This window comes from Malurus melanocephalus, unplaced genomic scaffold (assembly GCF_030028575.1).
Source record: "Malurus melanocephalus ecotype Western Australia unplaced genomic scaffold, MMel_1.1 scaffold_4, whole genome shotgun sequence".
Classification (NCBI taxonomy): Eukaryota; Metazoa; Chordata; class Aves; order Passeriformes; family Maluridae; genus Malurus; species Malurus melanocephalus.
The window spans coordinates 451,398-472,038 of NW_026623236.1; positions in this window are offsets into that span (position 1 = coordinate 451,398).

Consider the following 20,641-nt stretch of genomic DNA (forward strand, 5'->3'; position numbering starts at 1 on the left):
TCCTTTTTTGTTCTTTGTCATTGACTGAAGGAGGCATAGGAGTTTGAAGGTTTTAGATGTTTAAAAAGAATTGCTTTTAGTCACATTATAAAATATTGAAATTCTAAATGATGGTGAAAAATAATGGTCCAAAAAGAGTCAAAATGTACACTGGAAAATAATTCTAAAARTATTGTTGACTGTTTTGTCAAGAAAATCAATCAAACCAACACAGCCAGGAGAGTAGCAGAAGCTACAAGGACTATAAAGCTGTGATAATTTTTTTACCCATTAAGACATGAAATCCAAGCTTTACATCTTCTGGAACAAGCTGGACCTGCATTGTTTGGCCTAATTGTATATTCAGTACCATTTTTCTAAAATAATTGAATACCCTGGCATTATTTTCTTTTAAAAAGAAGAGAGCAGAAGGTTAGGAGTGGTCATGTGTTTTAATAAATCTCCTGTGCAATAGATTGATACAACTACTATAGACACCAAGCCAGTTCTTTTGACATTCAATTCACTGTATTTGTATTCATTTCATATTTACAGTTTGCTGATTATAATTCATACTTACAGTCTACTAGTGTATAGGTTTTATATTGGCAGGAAAGAATTGCACAAGAAAGCTTTTTGAAAGCTGGGCAATTGAAAATCTGGCAAGGGAGTAGACCGGTTATGGATTTTAAAAAATTATGATTGTGTTATCCAAATGGCATTCTCAAAACAACCAGCAGCAATTGACAGTGCTGGCTTGCTGAGAATTTTAATAGTAGCATTGTATTTATGCTCCAAGTTCCCATTGACACCCATATGACAAATTTTTTCAACCCCTTTTAAAAAAACCCTACTATTTGTAGTCAACATTASACAACAAATAACTCAATTGAACTAAGCCTTCCATGGGTAAATCACAGGTAGATTTACTGGCGGCATTATATTGGGAGGCTTTTTTTCACTTTTTTAATTGCCTTTTTCAGTATTTTCTGTAAAACCAGAAGGAATTACTATATTTTCACGATTAGCAGCATTTCTGGTAATTGGTCCACTCAATTTTTGAAGGGCAGCTTTCTCAGCACTACAATATGTAGAAACACTCTTTCAGAATTATAAAGTTTTTATTCTCTGTAGCTTARTTATTAACAGAACAAGGCCAATATACCTGGGTAAGTCAGCAGAAGTGGTTCTTGAACAGAGATGAAAACCAGGTGTTGGAAGAACAGAGTGATGGTAATTTATCGTTCCAAGATCTCAAATTCGTATAAATATTTTACCTTCCTAATRCTGTTTCCCTCTCTCTCTTTTCAGATGCATTAAGAATGGGATTTCTGTCACYTAACTGTATATGTTTATACTGGAAGGTCACATTTCAGAGCAATATATTAGACTCCTTTCACGATGAGTAAACAAACAAACAAACAAAAAGTTGTGACAAAAATAGTTTCATCTCTGTTTTTGAATGACATTAATTTTCTCTTGATCTTTTTCTGCTGGCTCTCTCCACTGATTCAATAGGAGTTTTGTGTGACTAGTTAATGTTTGCTTTTGGTCAGAATACTATGCCCTCCCTTGATCCAAAAGATTCTACATACTTAGATCCAACYGATCTTCTACATAATTTTGAATGTGTTTGAGAATAGCAAATAAGTAAGTATATGATCTTTGTTTCAAAAAATAAATGTTTGATTTTGGTCAATTTTGTTTCAATTTTTTATGGAATTTCTTCTTAGCAAATTTTCTACAAGTTGTGAGGAACTCTTCATGAGAGTAATAAATGATGTACAATAAGTTCAATAATTGCAGTATGACAGAATCACAGAATAGTTTGGTTTGGAAGGGATTTTCAAAGTTCATCTCTTCCAACCCCTGTGTCAGGGACAAGACCATCTTGTGATAGACCTGGTTGTTCAGTGTCCCATCCAGCCTGGCTATGAACACTTACAGGGACAGGTCATCCACAGCTTCTCTGGGCATCCTGTTTCTGTGCCTCACCTTGTCACAAAACTTTCTTCCTGTCTAAATGTATATAAATATATAAAAATATACATATATTATAATATATAATAAAAACAAGTTAATAATTAAATTAATAATCAAATTAAAACCATTGCCACTCATCCTGTCGCTACAGTCTTTGGTAAAACGACTCTCATCCTTTCTTACAATTCTCCAATATACATTTAAAGATCACAGTAAGGTCTCCCCATAACCTTCTCTTATGGAGGCTGAACAACCCCATCTGTGAGACTTTCCTTGTAGGACAAGTACTCCAATCTTCTGGCAATTTTTGTGTCCTTCTTCTGGACCCACTCTCACAAGTCTGTGTCATTCTTGTACCGAGGACTCCCCAGTGCAGTGGAGAGGAAGAAGCAACTCCCTGAATCTGCTGGTCCTGCTTTCTTTGACGCAGCCCAAAATACAGTAGGTTTTCTGGGCTGCATCACACATTGCTTGTTCATGGCCAGATTTTCATCTACCAGTATCCCCAAGACCTCTGTGGGAATGCTCTCACACCATTCAGCACTCAAATTATATTGATACTGGGGGTTGCCTCATCTCAGAGGCAGAACCTTGCATTGTCAAAAGTCATGAGATTTACATGGCTCCACTCGTCAGTCCTGTAAGGTCCCTTGTCAATCTTCAAATTTCAAGAAACCATGAGATGAATTTTTGATTATAACAATATTTTCTTTAAACATGGGATTTAATGATAATAACAACTTTCAAATATTTTTAATTGTCCTCTAATATTATCTTCATGTTTTTTTCTTATTTTTTCTCTATCCAGGAGAGCAAGAAATTATTCRCTATTTCTTTTTACATAAAGCTCAGCTTYTAAATAATTTGCATTTCTAGATTGGCTACAGCTATCAGCAAAAATTAAATTTAACAATATGAGAACTTATTACCAGTAGCAACATCAAATTAGACWGACTGGAGAATGAGCAATGGAAACCATTTTGTTAAATAGCTGCAGTAACGACTGATGGTTTGGAAGGAAGAAAAATCTAGACAGAAAAATCTTCTAAAAACTGCCTTAGGGCAAAGGATTCAATTTCCCAGTCACTTGCATACCAACTAAGTCAGTTCACTCAGGTAGTTTAAATGAAGTTAATGGAACTGTTAGTGGAAGATGTAACTGTCTGCAAGACTGGGGCCAGAGAGGGCAATTCTATTTTCTCTAATAGACAAGGGGAGAACATTTTACGACACAAGCAGGAACTGGTTCAGAAAATAAGTGGGGCAGACTAATGTTCAGTTGCCACCAATTAAGATATTATAAAACATGTTRCAAGACTGGGTTTATTTCCCTCTTCGGTTTTTGCAAATACTTTTTAGTTATTGTTTAAAGTTTTTAAAGGCCAAGCTCAGACATTTCAGTCATGACAATTGTTGCAAAAAAGCATAAGGAGATTCAGTTCAAAGAGTGTAGCCTTCTATAAATTAGAGAATGAAAGMGAAGGAAAAAATGTACAAATATATGAACTGATATAAAATTTCCACAGTCTGCACTTAGTAGATTAAATAAACAGTGAACAAGTCTTATTGAAAAAAGTATTTCCATTTGGAATAAATATTTATTAACCATATTCAGAGTTTCAGAACTGATGCTAGGAAATTGTTGCAGAATAAGTTGTAGGAATATAAGATAATTTATAGCAAATACCTTTTTTTTCAGAAAATTTTTGAAGGAAAACCTTCAAGAGCATTTAGGAACAGTTTCCCTGTTCCTATTGAACACTGGTCAATAAAATTGAGTTGATTCTACCAATATCTCCTGGTTTCACTTTCCAGAGAGAAAACTGTATGCATCTCACTCAACTCATTCATTATGAATGGTGAACCTCAAAACCTGAGCCTTGGAGGTAGACAGCCATGTTATGATTAGCTAGTGCTATCTTATACCAAATCTTCTGCTTCCTGGGAGGATTTCAGCAGCACAGCAGTGCTAATCTCCAACAAAAACTGAATTTTTACTGAGGGAGGGTAAAACATTTTTCGAAATTAAGAACCACGGAAAGGGTGGGTGTCACAGACACACTCTCTTAGTGCTGTCCTGGTGAAAGAGCATTCTCAGTGGCAAGGGTGACAAACTGCCTGGGAAGTCTCTGGGCCTGCTCCTGCTGGGTCTGAAGGCTGAAAAACAAAAAAGCTGTGTCTGCTGTTTTATCATGAAGGTAAATTTGTGCTGTGTACCTAACTTCACCAGGGCTGGGATACAGTATGAGGACATGTTATTGCTGAGGTGCTGTGCCAGGTACTGCTGTGGGTGTGTTTTGTGGGAGCTGGGCAGTGCTTCTCACTGTAGGTTATTCACAGGCATGCCCAGGTGTCCAGGATGAACACCCTCCMGGTGTTACTCCCTGCCATGGCAGTGACAGTGTTTCTATACTCACCCAGRAAACTTACAATTTGTCTGCAGATCCAGATGGACTTTTGAAATAGTTCCTGTAAGACAGATGGGCACAACACTTAGGTCCAAATTCMAAAAAATCCAGAAGATGCACCAGTGGAAGATCTGGATTTCTGAGATTTTTGAAAGTAAAGCTCCCCTAAAGTTAAAAACCATTTGAGAATATCTTGACTCACATCTTTTTTTCCTGTGAATTCCAAGAAGCAGTATCCTGGGCTTTGACACACTTAAACTCTCTCTAATTCTCCCTGACTTCCAGGGTCTCTCTTGGCCTTTCCAGCTGTTCACTGATTATTCTCAATGCTTGACTGCTTCTCTCAACTGCTCACCCTCATCCTTTGTGACAGACCCTCTGCCTTTGATGCGGGGATTTTCTGCCATGTCTTTTTTCACCTTTGTGCCTTTCTCACCACGCACAGTCCCAAGGACTAAACTTCTTTCTCAGATTCTATMAGCAGGGATTTAAGATTTGGCTTCAAAGAAAATTATGCTCAGATGAAGCTGATGCATCACTTAAGCTCTTAACACAGACTAAAGCTTACATATGTGTGAAAAGACATCTCCCCACACTGCTAGATGATGCTTTTAGTAAGCACTGAAATGGCCAAGTTTAATAGGCAATGTAAGTAAAGCAGCAGTAATTACATACTTTAGTTTCAAAGTTCCATACAAAAGTGACAGGCTAATCTTTAAKGTATTGTCCAAAAAATGTCAAAATCTCATAGAAGATGTCTCTTCTATTGGTTGCTAAATTCTTTTGTTTCATTGTTTTGAAAACTTCTGCAAGCCAGGAAARGAATCAATATCTCCTGCTCTTTGCCCATTCTTTCCAAATTCTCTACATTGTCGTGATCAGGTTGTYTCCTCTGTTGCAGCCTTCAAATATTGATAAGTAAAGTCTGCCCCACAAAATGGTTATTACTGTAGAACCAGACTGGGCCTAAGGTTACCTTAAAAATACCATAGGGGTTTTGGGTTTATTTTTTCAAGAAAAKATAAGTAATTGTAGCATTGTTTACTGTGCAAGGTGCCATGTCCAATCAATGTCAAGGGGAATTTTAGGGCTGCTACAGGAAAGAAGGATTGCTTTYACTTGTGTATCTTTATATCTGCTAGCTACAAGCTCAGTTTATTTCCCTTGTAAGTAAATATTGTACCTGTGCATGGCATTTCTTCACAAAAGACGSAGAAAGGGGTTTTTTTTGCCTCAACCTACTTTAGCTCTTGGGAAAATGAATAACTTCTCTGAACATACAATTGCCTGTGTCTTGAAAAACTATTCTTGTGTCTGCTAAAAAGACATTCAAAGTTTTTTTGGTGTTTTTTTTTTTTTTTTTTTTTTTTTTTTTTTTTTTTTTTGAATTTTTTTTTTTTTTTTTTTTTTTTTTTTCTGTACTCTAGATGATGGCTACAGTTTGTGTTTATGAGATCAGATAAAGTCCTCACATTATTCCCTTTTTCTTTTTTTTCTGCTTGGGAAACGTTTGTAATGCTGTATTACATATGCAATTTGTAGTGTACACAGGACCATAAAAGACAACAGTGACTCCTTTTAGCCAGTTTTTTATACCTTACCACACCTTCTTCAAAAGCAGCAGTATTGAGAGGGATTCTTAGGTTTGGAACCTGACAGTACAGTGCTGTGGATTTCATTCCTGCATCCAAAAATTCCTGCTGCTGCCATGGGAATTGTTAATGTACCATATTATCCAATGTCAGCAGCAGTAAAGAAAGGACCACACAGAGTAAAAATTTAATTTAAAATCTGCAGTCTCTAGAGAGTCAAGCTCTGCCAGACATCTCAGGAAAATAAGCTATCCCTGGGCATGTTTAGCAGGCAACAGATTCTCCTCATCCTGGCACCATGGACCTTCTGTAGCACACAAGCCCTTATGATCTGAGATTTACTCTTCCAAGCAAGGCAAATGGATTTTTTTTTTCTCCCTTATTGTTTGCTTGATTATTTTTTAAGCTTCATTTATCCACCAATACATAACTAGACTTCAATTACAGAGCATGTCAATTAGATTGCAGTTCCCTTTTAATACGGTTTGCAATATTTCAGGATCTCTGTGGTCAAAAATTGCCCTTATTTTAGCCCAGATGCTCCTCTGTGCAGTAGATCTTGCTCTTTAAAATGGTCAAGTTAATGCATGGTTACAGATTTCTTTATTCTTAATAATTTCAGCTTACAAGATTACACAAGGAACAAAAATTAAGCYAAGTATGTTATCCCAGGTACTTCAAGAAAATAAAAGTATAATTAGCATAATGGTAGAGAAACATACTATTTTAAAAATGGAAATGTTCTGTAATTGCTAAAAGAGTAGATAAGATATTAACTGCAAAAACATAGCAGAATTTCTGATACTGATRATAATTTAGTTCACTTTATCTCACTGCCTTGCCAGCATCACATGTTGTTCAAATTGGACATTTTGAGACAGTTACATATTSGGAAAACTCTTGGAAAACAAAGGGTGTGTAAATAAGAGCCAGTGGTGAGTCCTCAGGAAGGTCCAYAACACTGATGAAGAGATGATTTTTTCCTGAGCTCCAGTTTCTGTCTTTACTGCACCCAGAAGCAAAGAGGGATTTATTCTTCAGGTTCACTCTTTCCTTTCTCAGCTTCTCCCCAAGATTTCTTTTRAAAGATCATCTTGAATGAGCCCACCTCAAAAATTATTCTTGTTTCTTTTGTCTTATATCAACCTCTTYCTGTCCACCTACATTAGTATAGTTCTAGGCCTTAGTACCTTTTATAATCTATGCACTTGAAATTTCTCCTCTGTTCTCAAGTCTTGTCTTTGTCTAAAGASATGCTTTCAATTTCCATTGACAATTTGAATCTGTTTCCTTGTGTGCACTGAAAATAATTTGTTTTGGTCAGGTTTTCCTCTGTGATAGTCTTCCTCAGTTATTTAGCTCTGTTGTAAACCTTGAATCTAATTATGAAGYAGTATTTGTCTATGCATACAGTCTACTTTATAATCAATATTTATACAGATTCCACTCATTCTTTTAAACATCCAAATGTAATAGCGTAAACAAAAAAAGCCAAAACCAAAGGAAAGTCCAGATTTTATGACCTTACTTGAATTCTAAATAAGCATTAAGTGTCTTTGATGGTATTTTTTTCATTTAAATGGCACAGTAGAATCTGGATGAAGAAGAAAGCAAAGTATAAGCAAAGGAAAGGGGTACAACTCTTGATTCTGATAACTAAGGGAAAAGAAGTATTTGCCAGTTTCTTCAGATAACTGTGAGCTATGATAGAAGAGTGTAGACAGGATATATTTCTACATGGATTTCAGTAAAGCATCATGGGGTTTATGTTCAGCTTTGATAAGAAATTAAACATGAGAATGTAATCAGAAGTTGAACAGGGAGCAGGCAATTCTTCAGTCCCTGGTTTTGTCACCTCTCTTGCCATGAGCTTATGCCATCAGACATTGCCCTTTCTGCCTTCCTGCATTGCAATAGGCCACAGGTGACCAGCCCCCACGGCAGACTCCACTATGGAGAATTCTTTGCAGAAATCCACTATAWGATAATTCTTTGGTTTCCCCCTGAAAATAAAAGAGAGAGAGAGAAAAAAAAAAAAAGAGACAGTTCTCCAGAAAGACTTAAACATGCATACCACATTATTTCAAAATGAAGAATAACTACTACCATTAACTATTATTTGTAAAAGTTGTTTATATGATAAAGATTGTGATGTCAGCACAATAACCTAGTGGTACCAACTTAGCTTACATTCTTATGAAAGCTGAGTTCCTTACATATAAGAATTTACTGGGGAGTTTAAAGTAATTGAAAACCGATACTCACATGCCCACACAATGACAAACATGTACACATGCACATACCCATTCCTTTCACTTACCTGTCTATTCCTGTTTTCTGAAGAAACATTGACTTACATTTTGCCATGGAAGGAAGCAAACAACACATTTACAGGTGGATGGGAGTCTTAAGTGACTTATCAACAATGACAGCAGTATGTGCAAAGAACACTGTTGTGAGCCTGTGAACAAGTTTAGGTTTAGCTGTTAGTTGAGTAAAAAGGGAACAGGGAGGCTGCAGCTCAGTGGCCTGCCAAATGCAAGGCACATGTACAACTAGGAAAAGAGAGCCAAGCATGGTTGACCTACTTATATCTGATCWGCTTTAATGCTCTCTTATATCCAGTTCTTGAAAGCATTAGATGTTTCTAGGGCCCTGAGTGCCTTCCCTACAGCCCCCAGGGTTCAGCTGCTCAGACTCAGGGCAAAACTTTGATGATGCTTCTCTCTGGCTGTGAGAAATCCCAGCAGTGACTTAACCCCCTTCACCTGGAAGAGGCTTTTAACCTCAGGCTCTCACCCTTGTTGCCTCTCTGGAATCCCAGTCCTGTGCCTCCCTGACTCTGACCCAGAGCCTAGTTTCACAGGTGACTTTATGGCTTTTTAGCTTCATGTTGGACTTGCCTCATTACTATGGGCCTGCCTGATACTCTACACTTTTGACTGAACTAAATGACCCCTGCAGAGCTGCCTCCCTGTGTCCATTCCATGTGTTCCCTGCACTGCTGCCACTGCCTGCCACCCCATCACCTGCCCTGGCACAATCTGCCTGCTCTTGCTGCATCCTGGCAGCTGTACTAGCTGATTAGCAAGTGCARCCACTTGGAGATTATAATTGTCCTATAAATGCCAGGTGGAAGGTTAATAATAAATAAGCAAAATAAAAATAACCCTGTCTAATATACTGAGAGCACTAGATGACTGGAACTCCTCTGTGCCTACTCTGTAATGGGTGGCTGCCTGGTCAGCAGGAAGGGGGTTGGATTGGTTTCACCTGATTTTGCTTCTTTTTCTACTTGTCACACTGCCCAAATAAAGAAGCCTGAGTGATGAGGCCAGCACGGAAGCGATCTGGTGAATGAATACTTTGGGGTCCCTGAAAAAGATTAGAAGGACCCCAGACTCATTTGCCATTGCCTGGTCTGTGAACAGCTGGGCTCTGGAGTCGTAAGCAAACACAGAGGTCCCTGCAAGATGCTGAAAGGAGCAGCAACAGCTTTCATATTAGAAAGGCCATATGTTTCTACTCATGGCACATTCTGCATCATGCACTTATATCACATTTAGAAAAARAATCTGAGATTTTGGCAGCCCCAACATTTGCAGTATTGAAGAGCGTGTGATTAGAGAATTTAAATGAAAACAGAAAAAGAAAAATCCTTCTTCTGGAAAAGAAAAAAAAAAAGATATAAAAAAAAATGTGTGTAAGTGTACAACTCTCTATGGCTGAATTGTCTCATTATGGTTGTGTCCTTGATCCAGCTGTATAAAACTATTTGATTCTCAGGGAATTCCCTGCAGTTCTCTGCAGGCTCAAAGACTTTCAACTTGTAGGTCTTCTGCCAGCATACTGACCTGAGTTGTCAAGCCTGAATATGGGYATTAGTCTTCATTTAGCTGAGATCACTGCCTGCAATCTCTGCTGCTGCACAGTCACAGTGAGGAGCTCAGTGAGAGTGACAATCAGCACTGTGCTCAGTCTGAAAAAGAGAAAATATGAAAAAAATTCTCATAATGGGAAAAGAGTAGAGAATCTAGGTAGGTGAAGCCTAAAGGGAAGGCTTTTTACTTTCTATATTCTGTTCAGAGCTATTTTGTGGGAGAGAAGAGAATTTATTCTGCCTTTGGACAATGTTACAATGCTGACTTATTAAAAGAAAAAGAAATCATTGTCAAAGAAGTGATTCTGCCTAGCAGGCTGAGAGGTTGACCACACATATAGTATATAGTCTCTGGGAAACAATCCATCTGATGTCAGGTCACATGAAGGAGTCATGACTACTTATCAGGGTGTCTGTATATTTATAATAGAAAAAAAGGCATGTTTTATATGGTATATAAGGTATATCTTGCTCTGTGTCAAATAAACTTAGAAACCTAGTAGACAACCTAATACTCTAATTTTACACACCATGTACATATTATGTGTTATACATTAAAAATAACATTATATTGTCTTGCTTTAGGTACAAGCTTTTCTGTAGCCCGTAACAGATCTGTAGGAAATCTGAATGTCACTTTCTCTACTCCAGAASAAATCATAAATTACTTCATGTCAAGTATGTTGAGAGTCCTCTGTGGGTTTCATTTCATTATTTGGCTGTGTATATACCTGCTGCACAAGCAGTGTTCAGTTACCTGGGGTCATTTTCATTCATAGGTATTCTGTAGACCTGTCATTTATAAATACCTAGGGTCCTTGTATGTTCAAGCATAAACTGTTCATTATATCTTCAATCATTTCACACTTACTAAAGTCAATAAAACACTTTTGAAAAGATATTTTCTAAGAAAAATGTACATCACTAAACTGCTTAAACTTATTTATAACCTCCTTTTAAACATTCAAATAAGCACTCAGTGCCTGAATTAAATATAGCTCTTGTAAAGGCTTTAGAGACTTTTAGACATCTTTATATGAAAACCAAAAACTTCCTAGTTCAATTTTATTTATGCAGAAGTTCTCTACATTTGCCTTTGAGATTTAAAATCACAATCTACTAAATTACATTCAGAAAGTTCCACTGAAAGAGAAGACTCAAGAAACCAGCTCTATCAAGAATTCCACAGGGCCTTGCCATTTTTCCAGTACTAAAAGAAAAAAAAAAAATCTGAAAATCAAATAGGCTGAGGGAAATAATTTAATAAAATTAGGGGAGAGATGTTCAATCTTGTTTGTGAACATTATCCAATATTCTCATTTTTATCACTATTCCAGCTTTTGTTGCTTACCTTAAAAATAAGAAGACAACCTGTAATTCAAGCAAAAGAGCACCTAAGTAGAAATATATATGAACAGCTTTTTATATTAGGCTTTAGATATACTGACAACAAGATGTCTTAAAACCTATACTCTTTCAGATTTTCTACAAATGTATTTCAATGAAATAAAAATCCCTATACTTTTATATTATRCTCATGTCTTCCTTTGGCTTAAGATAAACATTACATGCTATACAGGTTTTATCCATGACCAGCTGCTGATAACAGCTTATTTGACTTCCCATGCATTTATCATTAACCTTTYTCTTACATAAAGTTACCTGCAAAATAAAAATTCAGGGTTTCTATTTGGTCCTAGTGTTTGTTTTTTTTGTCTAACAGGAAATGACCAAGGCTAAGACACATGATCGTTTATGACTGCAGAGGTTCTCCTGGTAAATAATGATTTAATTGTCATAAGGACCATTTTAGGACATCTCATTCCTTCCACAGTAACAGAATTTTCTTATCTTGTTAACTGCTTCTTTCTTACTACTGTAAAYAAGATACTTATCTCCTTCAAATGCCACACTGGATGCTGCCTCAACACATATGTCCAAATCCTGAGTTTAGACGGGAAATGATAAATTAAAGTCTGGATTTCTAAACATTATTTTTAGCATAATTCTCTTCCATCTGCAAAAGCTCTTGCACAGCCCATTGCACTGTATTTTATTTTCTTGGCTTTGGGGAATTTTTGTGTGTTTTTTTTTAATTTCAGGAAATAGAAAATGTGTCTAAAATTGAACACATTTTTTGTATTATCRTATGAATCATAAGGAAGACAGATCTTTGTCTTTGGTGGTGATCACTCACAGACTGCCTTAATTCCTCTTGATCATGCCCCATCATAGCTTGCATACTGATTTTCTTTCAGTTCAGGTGATTTTTTTCTAGATGTTCAGTTTGCCATTTACTCTACAAAATTAACAGGCAGATGCTCATTATTTTTTTTCAGGACTTTATGGAATGTAATTATAACAAAAAAGGTTGTTGCAAAGTCTTTAACACCTACTGAAAAAATACAAAATGGTATAGCCTCTTCTAGGTTCCTAGAAATTCAAATAGAATTATTTGTAAAGGAAAGAAGTTGAGAGGAGTRAAAAATTCTGTTTAAAGACAACTCACAAGAAAACAAGATCTGTAAACCACAGAGACTGTGTCTACTATGTGTCTAGCATCACCATTGCGAAATGGTGAAAAATTTGTTTACGTTCTTAGTCAAGACATCAGATGTGTTTGTCTGACAAACAGTGTATGTTCCACTTTCAGGCTTGGTCTCCCTCACTGATGTGAAATAAAATGAAATATTATTGTTGTTTGTTGACAACATCTCAAGGCATTTCTTAACTCTGTGTGTTATAATTTGAAGAATCCTGGCATGGCTTCTTATTTTTCCTCTATTATTTTCCTTTCCCTGCTTCTCTTCTGTGTTCTGCATATCATTGTGCCCACATTTTAATTGTAAAAGCAGATATAACCATCAGATTAAGAGTGTGGGTCAAAATAAAGTAAAACCTGTCATGATTAAATTAATACAGTGAATAATATCTGTGATTTGAATAGTAAAGGCTGAGAATAATAACAATAACAAATGCATTTTCCTCTAGCCCAGAATACTATGAAACAATAGAGTTGTATATATGGTATATGTGCAGGGCAAAGAATAGGTCATTGAGGGTGGAAATTAGCAAATTCCTTTTCATTGGCACAGGATCGTTTGTTATTATTGGGCATGCATGTTTAAATACCTGTGAATCCTTGCATTCCTATATGCACATTTGGGTGTTTTCCMAAATGTATCCATCTCCAGTCACAGCCTTCTCTTTCACTTCTGAATCACTGCATTTGCCTCTAGGACTGTTTTAATCCTTCTTTATTCTCCCTCCCAATCAAAAGCATAAACTTTTTTTTCTGCAGGAAGGACTTTTACTGGTCAAATTCATTGTATAACAATGATTTTTTTTTTTAGGTGATTCCCATCACTGGCAAAAGAAGGAGTTCACCTGTTGCAAGAACAAGGACTGACGATACTTTCAGACTCTGGAGAGAAGTAAACAGAAAGACCAACAAATCTTCTGAGTCTTTAGAGATGTTTCTGTAATACTGGAGAGTCTTAAAAGAAAATTAGGTAGGAACATGCATTTTTTTCTGTTTAGCTGCCTCTCAAAGGTAGTGTTTCTCCAACTTCTTTTATTGTATGACACAATTAGTACACAGTTCTGGTGTGTATTATGTTGTTCATCCTCCTTTATAACTTCACAGAAAGAAGKTTCAAGGACACCACATCAAGACCAGTAAACTGGTTTCCATTTTACCAAGAAAATAATATTTGTTTTCTTTCCTAATAAGAATTGTTTGAAATTGAAGCTCCAGTTACTTCTGTTGTCCAGTGTTTTAGATCTCAATCAAGAGCTTGCCTCTGGCTATTCCTTGCTCTTTGATTAATAGTCTTCACTAGGTAAAGACCAAGGAACAATTTCTTAYAGTGCAACTTTGGATCAAGTTCAATTTATACAGACCATATCAGGATTATGATGGGCTTCCAAACTGTGCTACCATGCCTGCATTGTTGAACAAAATAAAACAGAATAAACTATCAGAGACCTAAACTACTATCAATAATTTTGGGTGGTACAGGGATTAGTTTGGGATTATGATTATTGTTGTTGTTGTAGGGGGGCTATTATTATTATTATTATTATTATTATTATTATTATTATTATTATTATTATTATTATTATTATTATTTCCTTTAAATTTATTATTTCTCATATTGTGATTTTAAGTATGTCAGTAATTAAGAAGTCTGAAGAAAGAAAAGCCACAACAAAGACATCTGTTAGATGCTGCTGACCATCCWAGGTTCCGAATTTATGTATGTTAGACCTAGGCACTGGAATTAAACGTTCCACTTGAAAGTTGCATCGTCTAAAACACCAGATTAAAGGAGAAGATATTTCTGAATTTCTATGCTACTGASAGGATCATTCAATTCCCGTCACTTCTTGCTGCTTTGTGGCTACAACAGATTAKAACCTGATTTAGGAAAGGTCGCTCAACACCATTCAGAAAAATATCTCATTGGTAGATGGAGAATTGAGAAATTGAATTGAGAAATCCACTTAGATTGTTCCTGTGGGAGCAGCTGATCAACAGCTGTTTACCAACTGAACTTTACAAAACCTCTCTGTTCTTTTTATGGGTTTCYACTCATGCTCCACCCTAATAATTTGTTTCCAAGTAAAATCGATTAAGAGTTCATATTACAACTGATTCTGAAGATTGTTTTGAGAAAGAGAACTCTGCATTTCCTCTTCCTTGCAGTGTCTTATCTGTGCAAGAAAATTTGTGTTTTCAGAAAATGGTGGTAATTTGTCTCTCAACTGYCTGCAGAGTTATTACCTTAAGCTTCACTGTATCTCTCGTAACTAAAGGAGTGCAGTTATTTATTTTGACATTATCCCTCTTGTTCTGCTTAATATATGACCATTTATCATACATTCTTGTTAATATTTTCCTCATAGAAAGCAACCTGAACATGTAAGTGTGTTATCTTTCTTTGATGCTTGAAACTGAGTTTTATACATATTGAAACTGGTGAGAGTACTGACTGCCTATCAMTGAGGCTAAAAGCAGAGGGTAAAGCTTATGGAAATTATGGTTAGCTTTGAAATGCTGAATGCTATCTATCTGCTGAAACTGTTCCTGTTTTTTGTAAAAATAATGACATAAGAACAAAGCACACACATTGATAGACATGCTGGATATGAACACATGCGGATTTGAATAATATCCTGAGAAAAGACCTTTGGGATAAGTGCTGGCTAGAACATGTCTTGGAATCTGAGCAAAGAAATAGTCTCCAGCTGTTTGATTCTTCTTATGAAAAAAGGAAACAGGATTTTGTTGACATTTTTTGTAAATATAATAAGCATCAAAGACCTACCTACTTTTAGTAACTTCTTCCCAAACAGGAGAAATGGGAAGAATCAAACACAGGTGAAGGTTACCCACTGAACGCAGGCATAAGAATTCTTGAGGATAAACGCCATGTGTTCTTGTTCAGAGGGTTTATTGCTGCTGTTGGTTTGGTTTGGTTTGGTTTTTAATTTTGGGTTTAAGTTTTGTTTGTTTGTTTGTTTGTTTGTTTGGGTTTTCTTCACAAGGATTTCTTTAAACTTATGGATTACTGTTCTTAGTAGAAAATCACATTTACCAATGTCAAATTTAAGTACTGATTAAATGCAGCTATACAGAAGATACAGTGATAACAGATTGCCAACATCCTCATGATCACTATAAAAGACTAAAGGAACTGCAAATGAAAGGACTTTATCAGTTTTTAGTGTACCTTCAACCCAAAGACTGATGTCTTGTATAAGATAAAAACAGTAAACAAGGATCAAAGCTACAAGGCACAATAGGTATGGGGAAAAACTAACAATTGCAGTTTTAACCAATGTCTTCTATTTATAATGCACTGAATCTGTAACAAGTGGACTTAAGACTCTATTCCAGATTGTAAAGCTCCATAAGGCAATGCCAAAATCTTGTTTCTGATTATGCAAACAGATTGACAGCTTTGTATGATATAGAAATAATTTTAGAAAGTGTATCTTGTGTATGTTTGACTATTCTGGGCATACAGTATCTGTTGGGTTGATTTGAGCTGCAAATCTGACAATTTTAAATTCCATACAGCTGACTTGGAAATTAGGGATGCTTCTCAGATGCCTTGTTGTTGTTCTTTAGGTGTTTTAACTACATCGATATTTTTTTGCTATATCTCAGACAAAACCCATGGAATGACAGGGATTTTGAAGCATGTGCTCAGAAGTTAATAGAATATTTTAGACCAGCAAAAAAAAAAAAAAAATCCTGTTAGAAACAGATACATGTCAGATAGCTGAAAAACAGGACAAGATTACTGATTTCTTCGGGTATGCATTTTGTCTCTGTGCTATTTAAGAACACCATGGTATATCACAGACTTGCAACAAAAAAATCTTCAGCGTTTACTCTAATAAATCTTTCTGGAATACGATTTCTGAATTTTAACCATAGATTGTGAAGCATAGGCCATCATCTGACATGAAAGAAARAAAATAATATTTAAGTAGAGTTATTGGGTCAGCCTACTTTCATCCAAAGTTTCTGTCAAGACTTTGATGAAAGGACAATAAGGGAAGCATTAAGGATGCTAAAGGTGCAAGATTGAAAGGTGAGAGTTTCAGTCTGACATATCAGAAGTGGGACCAATTACTGCATATATTTTTWAAAATACAGTATCAGAAAAGTTCAAGGTAGATGCATTAAAAAATGTTTAATAGCTGATGTGTGTCATGGTTATTGGGACATGGGAGTGGCCAGCAAGACCCATTCACACTTTAGGAGTCTGATATGGCAGTGCTCAAGTCCAGTGGAGAGTGGAGATTGACAGTGGACAATTGTGACCTGAATGAAGTATTACCATCTCTAAGTGCTGCTGTGCAGGACACGCTGGAGTCTCAGAGTGAACCAGAGCTCAAGGCAGCAAAGTGGTGTCACCACAGACATTGACAACTTGTTCTTCTCCTTTCCTCTATCAGAGTGTGAAGGCTACAGTTTGATTTTACTGGGAGCAGGGAGCAGTATATCTAGATAGCAGTATATCCCTGGCCAAGACAGGGATGGAAATATAGCCCCACTAATTGCCATGGACTGATCCAGACTGCTCTGGGAAAGGGTGAGGGTCTGGAACACTCACACTGTGAATTACATAGTGTGGGGAAACATAGTGYAGATTACTGTGTGGGGAAACACAGTAGAGAAAGGCTTTGAGAAAAGGAAGAAWATAATCCAGATCCTTCTGAAAGCTGTTTTGTCATAAAGCAAAGTACAATTAAGGGACCTGCCCAGAAAATTYAATTTTTAGCAGTAAAATGGCAAGATGGATGTCAACAGATTCCAATGGATGTGGTTAACAAAATAGCAGCTATGTTCCCACCAACCAACAAGAAGGAAATATAGGCTTTCCTAGGGACTTTAAGGTTTTGGAGAATACATCCCAGAGTACAGACAGATTGTAAGCCCTCTCTGCCATACGAAACAAAAGAGAAATTATTCCAAGTGGGATCCCAAACAATAAGAATCTTTTGAAAAATAAAACAGGAGACTGCCCATGAAGTAGCTCTTGAGCTGGTCAAGATACGATGCAAAGGAAAGCACTCTATACCACAGCAGGGGGAGAATTGTCCTTCCTTGAGACTTTAGCAAAAARGACTGAGGGAGACTTGAGGACAGCCTGGACTTGGGGATGCAGAGRATATGATGTCTGTTAAACCCCAGCTGAAAAGAGATCTTCGCAGCTATTAAGGAACTGGATCTGCTTCCAAAATGATTGGCATGAAAACACAGCTGCTCCTGGCATGTTCAAAGGGAAAGTCCCTTCTACACATCATGCCACTRATGCCACGTGGAGAAAGKGGATCACTCCACAGTGAGCTCAAAYAGGAAATCCCARTCACCCAGGACTCTTGGAGATCATCACAAATTGGCCTGAAGSTGAAAATTCTGTRCTATCATCATCAGAAGATGAGGAGCAAGTGACACATGCTGAGGAGACTCCACCGCATAATCAGTTGTTTGAAAATGAAAAGCAACAGTGATGGTTCCTGCCATGTCATAGGAACAAATCGAAAATGGAAAGCTGCTGTGTGGAGTCCTRCATAGGAGGTTGCAGAAGTTCTTGGGGCACAAGGTGGATCCATTCATTTCTCAGGGCTAAAAGCCATCCAGCTGGCCTTAGATGTCACTGATTGAGAAAAATGGGGCAACCCAGCAGCCACTGGAGCTGCAGCTGGAACCACCAAGTGCTACGGTCCCACTCCTGCAAAGTGAGACCCAGGAAAGGCTCCCCTGACCTGCTTCAGGTCCTGTCAGGTCCCACCAAGTTTTGTTTTGGGCTGGGGGGTTGGGGAAGGGGAGTTAAACCATGACCCTCCCTGACTTACTGCCTTTGTTTCCCTATAAACCACATGGCTTAGCCGGGGGCCCATTGCTGCTCTGCCTTTGTCTGGGAAAACCACACCTAGCATTGTCTTCGGGAAATTATTTCCTTGTTGAGTAGAGAATACTCTTTTTGGGATAAAACACCCTTCCATTTCTATTGATGCCTAAAAACCAGGCTCACCTGAAACCGAGGCCAGACAAACTTAAGAGAATGAGAACAGACAACTTTAGTACAGGCCTAGCAGGCCTAGTGGTACATTAGAGCAGATAAAAGCCTCCTTCTCCGGAGGCTACACCCAAAATGGGCCTCGAGTCATGAGATCTTCACCTTTTATAAGCTCTGTCTCATTAACATATTGGACCTCAACACCCCATCTTCAGGTGATGATGTGAACCACCCCAAATTTTCTCCCCTCCCCAGCTTGCTGTTGTTTACATATTTTGGGGCTCTGAGGCAGCGAGGTGTCCTTGGATTCAGACTCRGAGTGGAATTGTTCTGTCAAAAYATGGGAGAATGGTAGTTTTTAGTGCTATAATAGAGAAGCATAAGAATACAGATCCATGAAATGTAGAAACTAAAAATCTGAAGGCATCACCATCACTGCGGTTATTGTGATTTTTCTATAAATTGTGATTCCATTTTATAATATCTCCTAGTGCTTCCTCCACTATTGGAAGGGGTGAGGGGACAGCTTGAGCGGATTTAATTTTCCCACTGGGTTCCATACCCACATAGTGTGTTAAAATGTGTATAATAGAAGGGAAAAATTGAGCAWTACAGAAATTAAATTTGTGGCTCTTAGGTGTTTCAATTTGCCAGTTAACTCCTGTGTATTTTTCACCTCTGCAACCAATATTAACKTTTAGGAAAATCTATAAAGCATTGTTTAACAGAATAAAAGAAAATGCTTTCATGCCTTTTGTTGCTCTATCTTTACCTTAGCTCCTTCTGTGCTTCCTCTGCCCTTTGTATCAAGCTCAATTTTTTCTTCCCTTCATTCATATCACCCCASCAGGCTACCTCAGGCTGTCTGTCTGATGTGTTTCATTGTGTTTTTCTCCTCCTCTTTTCCCATGAAGCCAAGCTTGACTTCTACTCCACTTTTTTTACATTAATAAGATCATGGTGGTTTTTAGGTCATGGTTCTAATTTTGTGGCTCATAGCTCCTAAATTTTAGTTCCCCTAGTTAGTATATTTTCTTGATACAAGTACTTCTAAAGATGGCTTTCTAAATACTTATTCAGTTTAAAAAGCATATAATAACATAATTGATTTTGATTGTAGGATCAAAATAGGTGTGTAAATATTATAAATGTGAAATTGGGCTGTCTTATGGATGCTGCTTGTCTTTTACCTGTGGTTCCAAACCTCTGAACAACACTGATTCTTCCTCTGGACARATTGGCATTTACCTATATGCGTCACTGACACGATTAGCATCTTCTACCTTTGAATCCGTTTCAATTTCAGCAGTGCAGATGGTCATATGTTTTTTAAGGAAACAAAATTTTACCAGAAAGTATTAATTTATTACTATATTACAGTGAGAACACCCCAGCCCCAGAAACTATCTCCCTCTTTATTTCAAAGTTTGGTACAATAGATGGCAATAACTCGAAATGGAGATCTCCCTCGCCTCCTCAGCTAAACATATATTTTCAGCTGGTTAAATTTCATTTTCCTTAGCTTGTRAGGATATGCTGTATCAAGTTATGTGCTGAGAAAGCAATTAGAGTAACAGATGATGTAGCACAACTGGAGAGCCACATGGGGTTACATGATAAGAGAGGTTTTTAAAAGACACATGGCAACCAAATAATATGTCTTCTACAGGGATCTTTTCAGCATAAACCTTTCCCTGAAAAGCACTGCCCCAGCTGTTTTGCAAAGCCCTTGTTTCTTGTCCATTTCTTGACCTGTGTGCGAGAAGCAGCTGGTTACCACATTAACACACCACTAACTTACTGTCTGGSGTGTGAAGTCATGAAAAAGGAGAAAGGCCAAGGTACAATGCTAGAAATACATGAGGCAATTATGAGAAGGGATTCAACACTGTGCATCTTACAATCAGTGCATGCAGTTTGACAGCTTTTGCATTTTTGCCAGTATCACAGCTCAGAGCTCATTTCTCTGAGCAGCTGCAAAAATTGGGAAGCTTCCAGCTCTCAGGAAATTCTAGATTTTTTTTTTTTAATTCGTTCATTTTGGGCTGATTCAGAACAAAAAAAAAAAACTTAAAAAAAAAATCTGGAAACTGTAGTGCTGCTTTTTAGCCAGCTCTGCTTTACGAACTACTACATGGCAGTATGGTACACCAATTACTGACACTCAGTTTGGCTTGAAAGTGGAATCTAAGTGCTGATGGCTATAAATGTCACTCTCAGGAAACACTGCCCAAATAAACTTATCCAAACATGAACTAT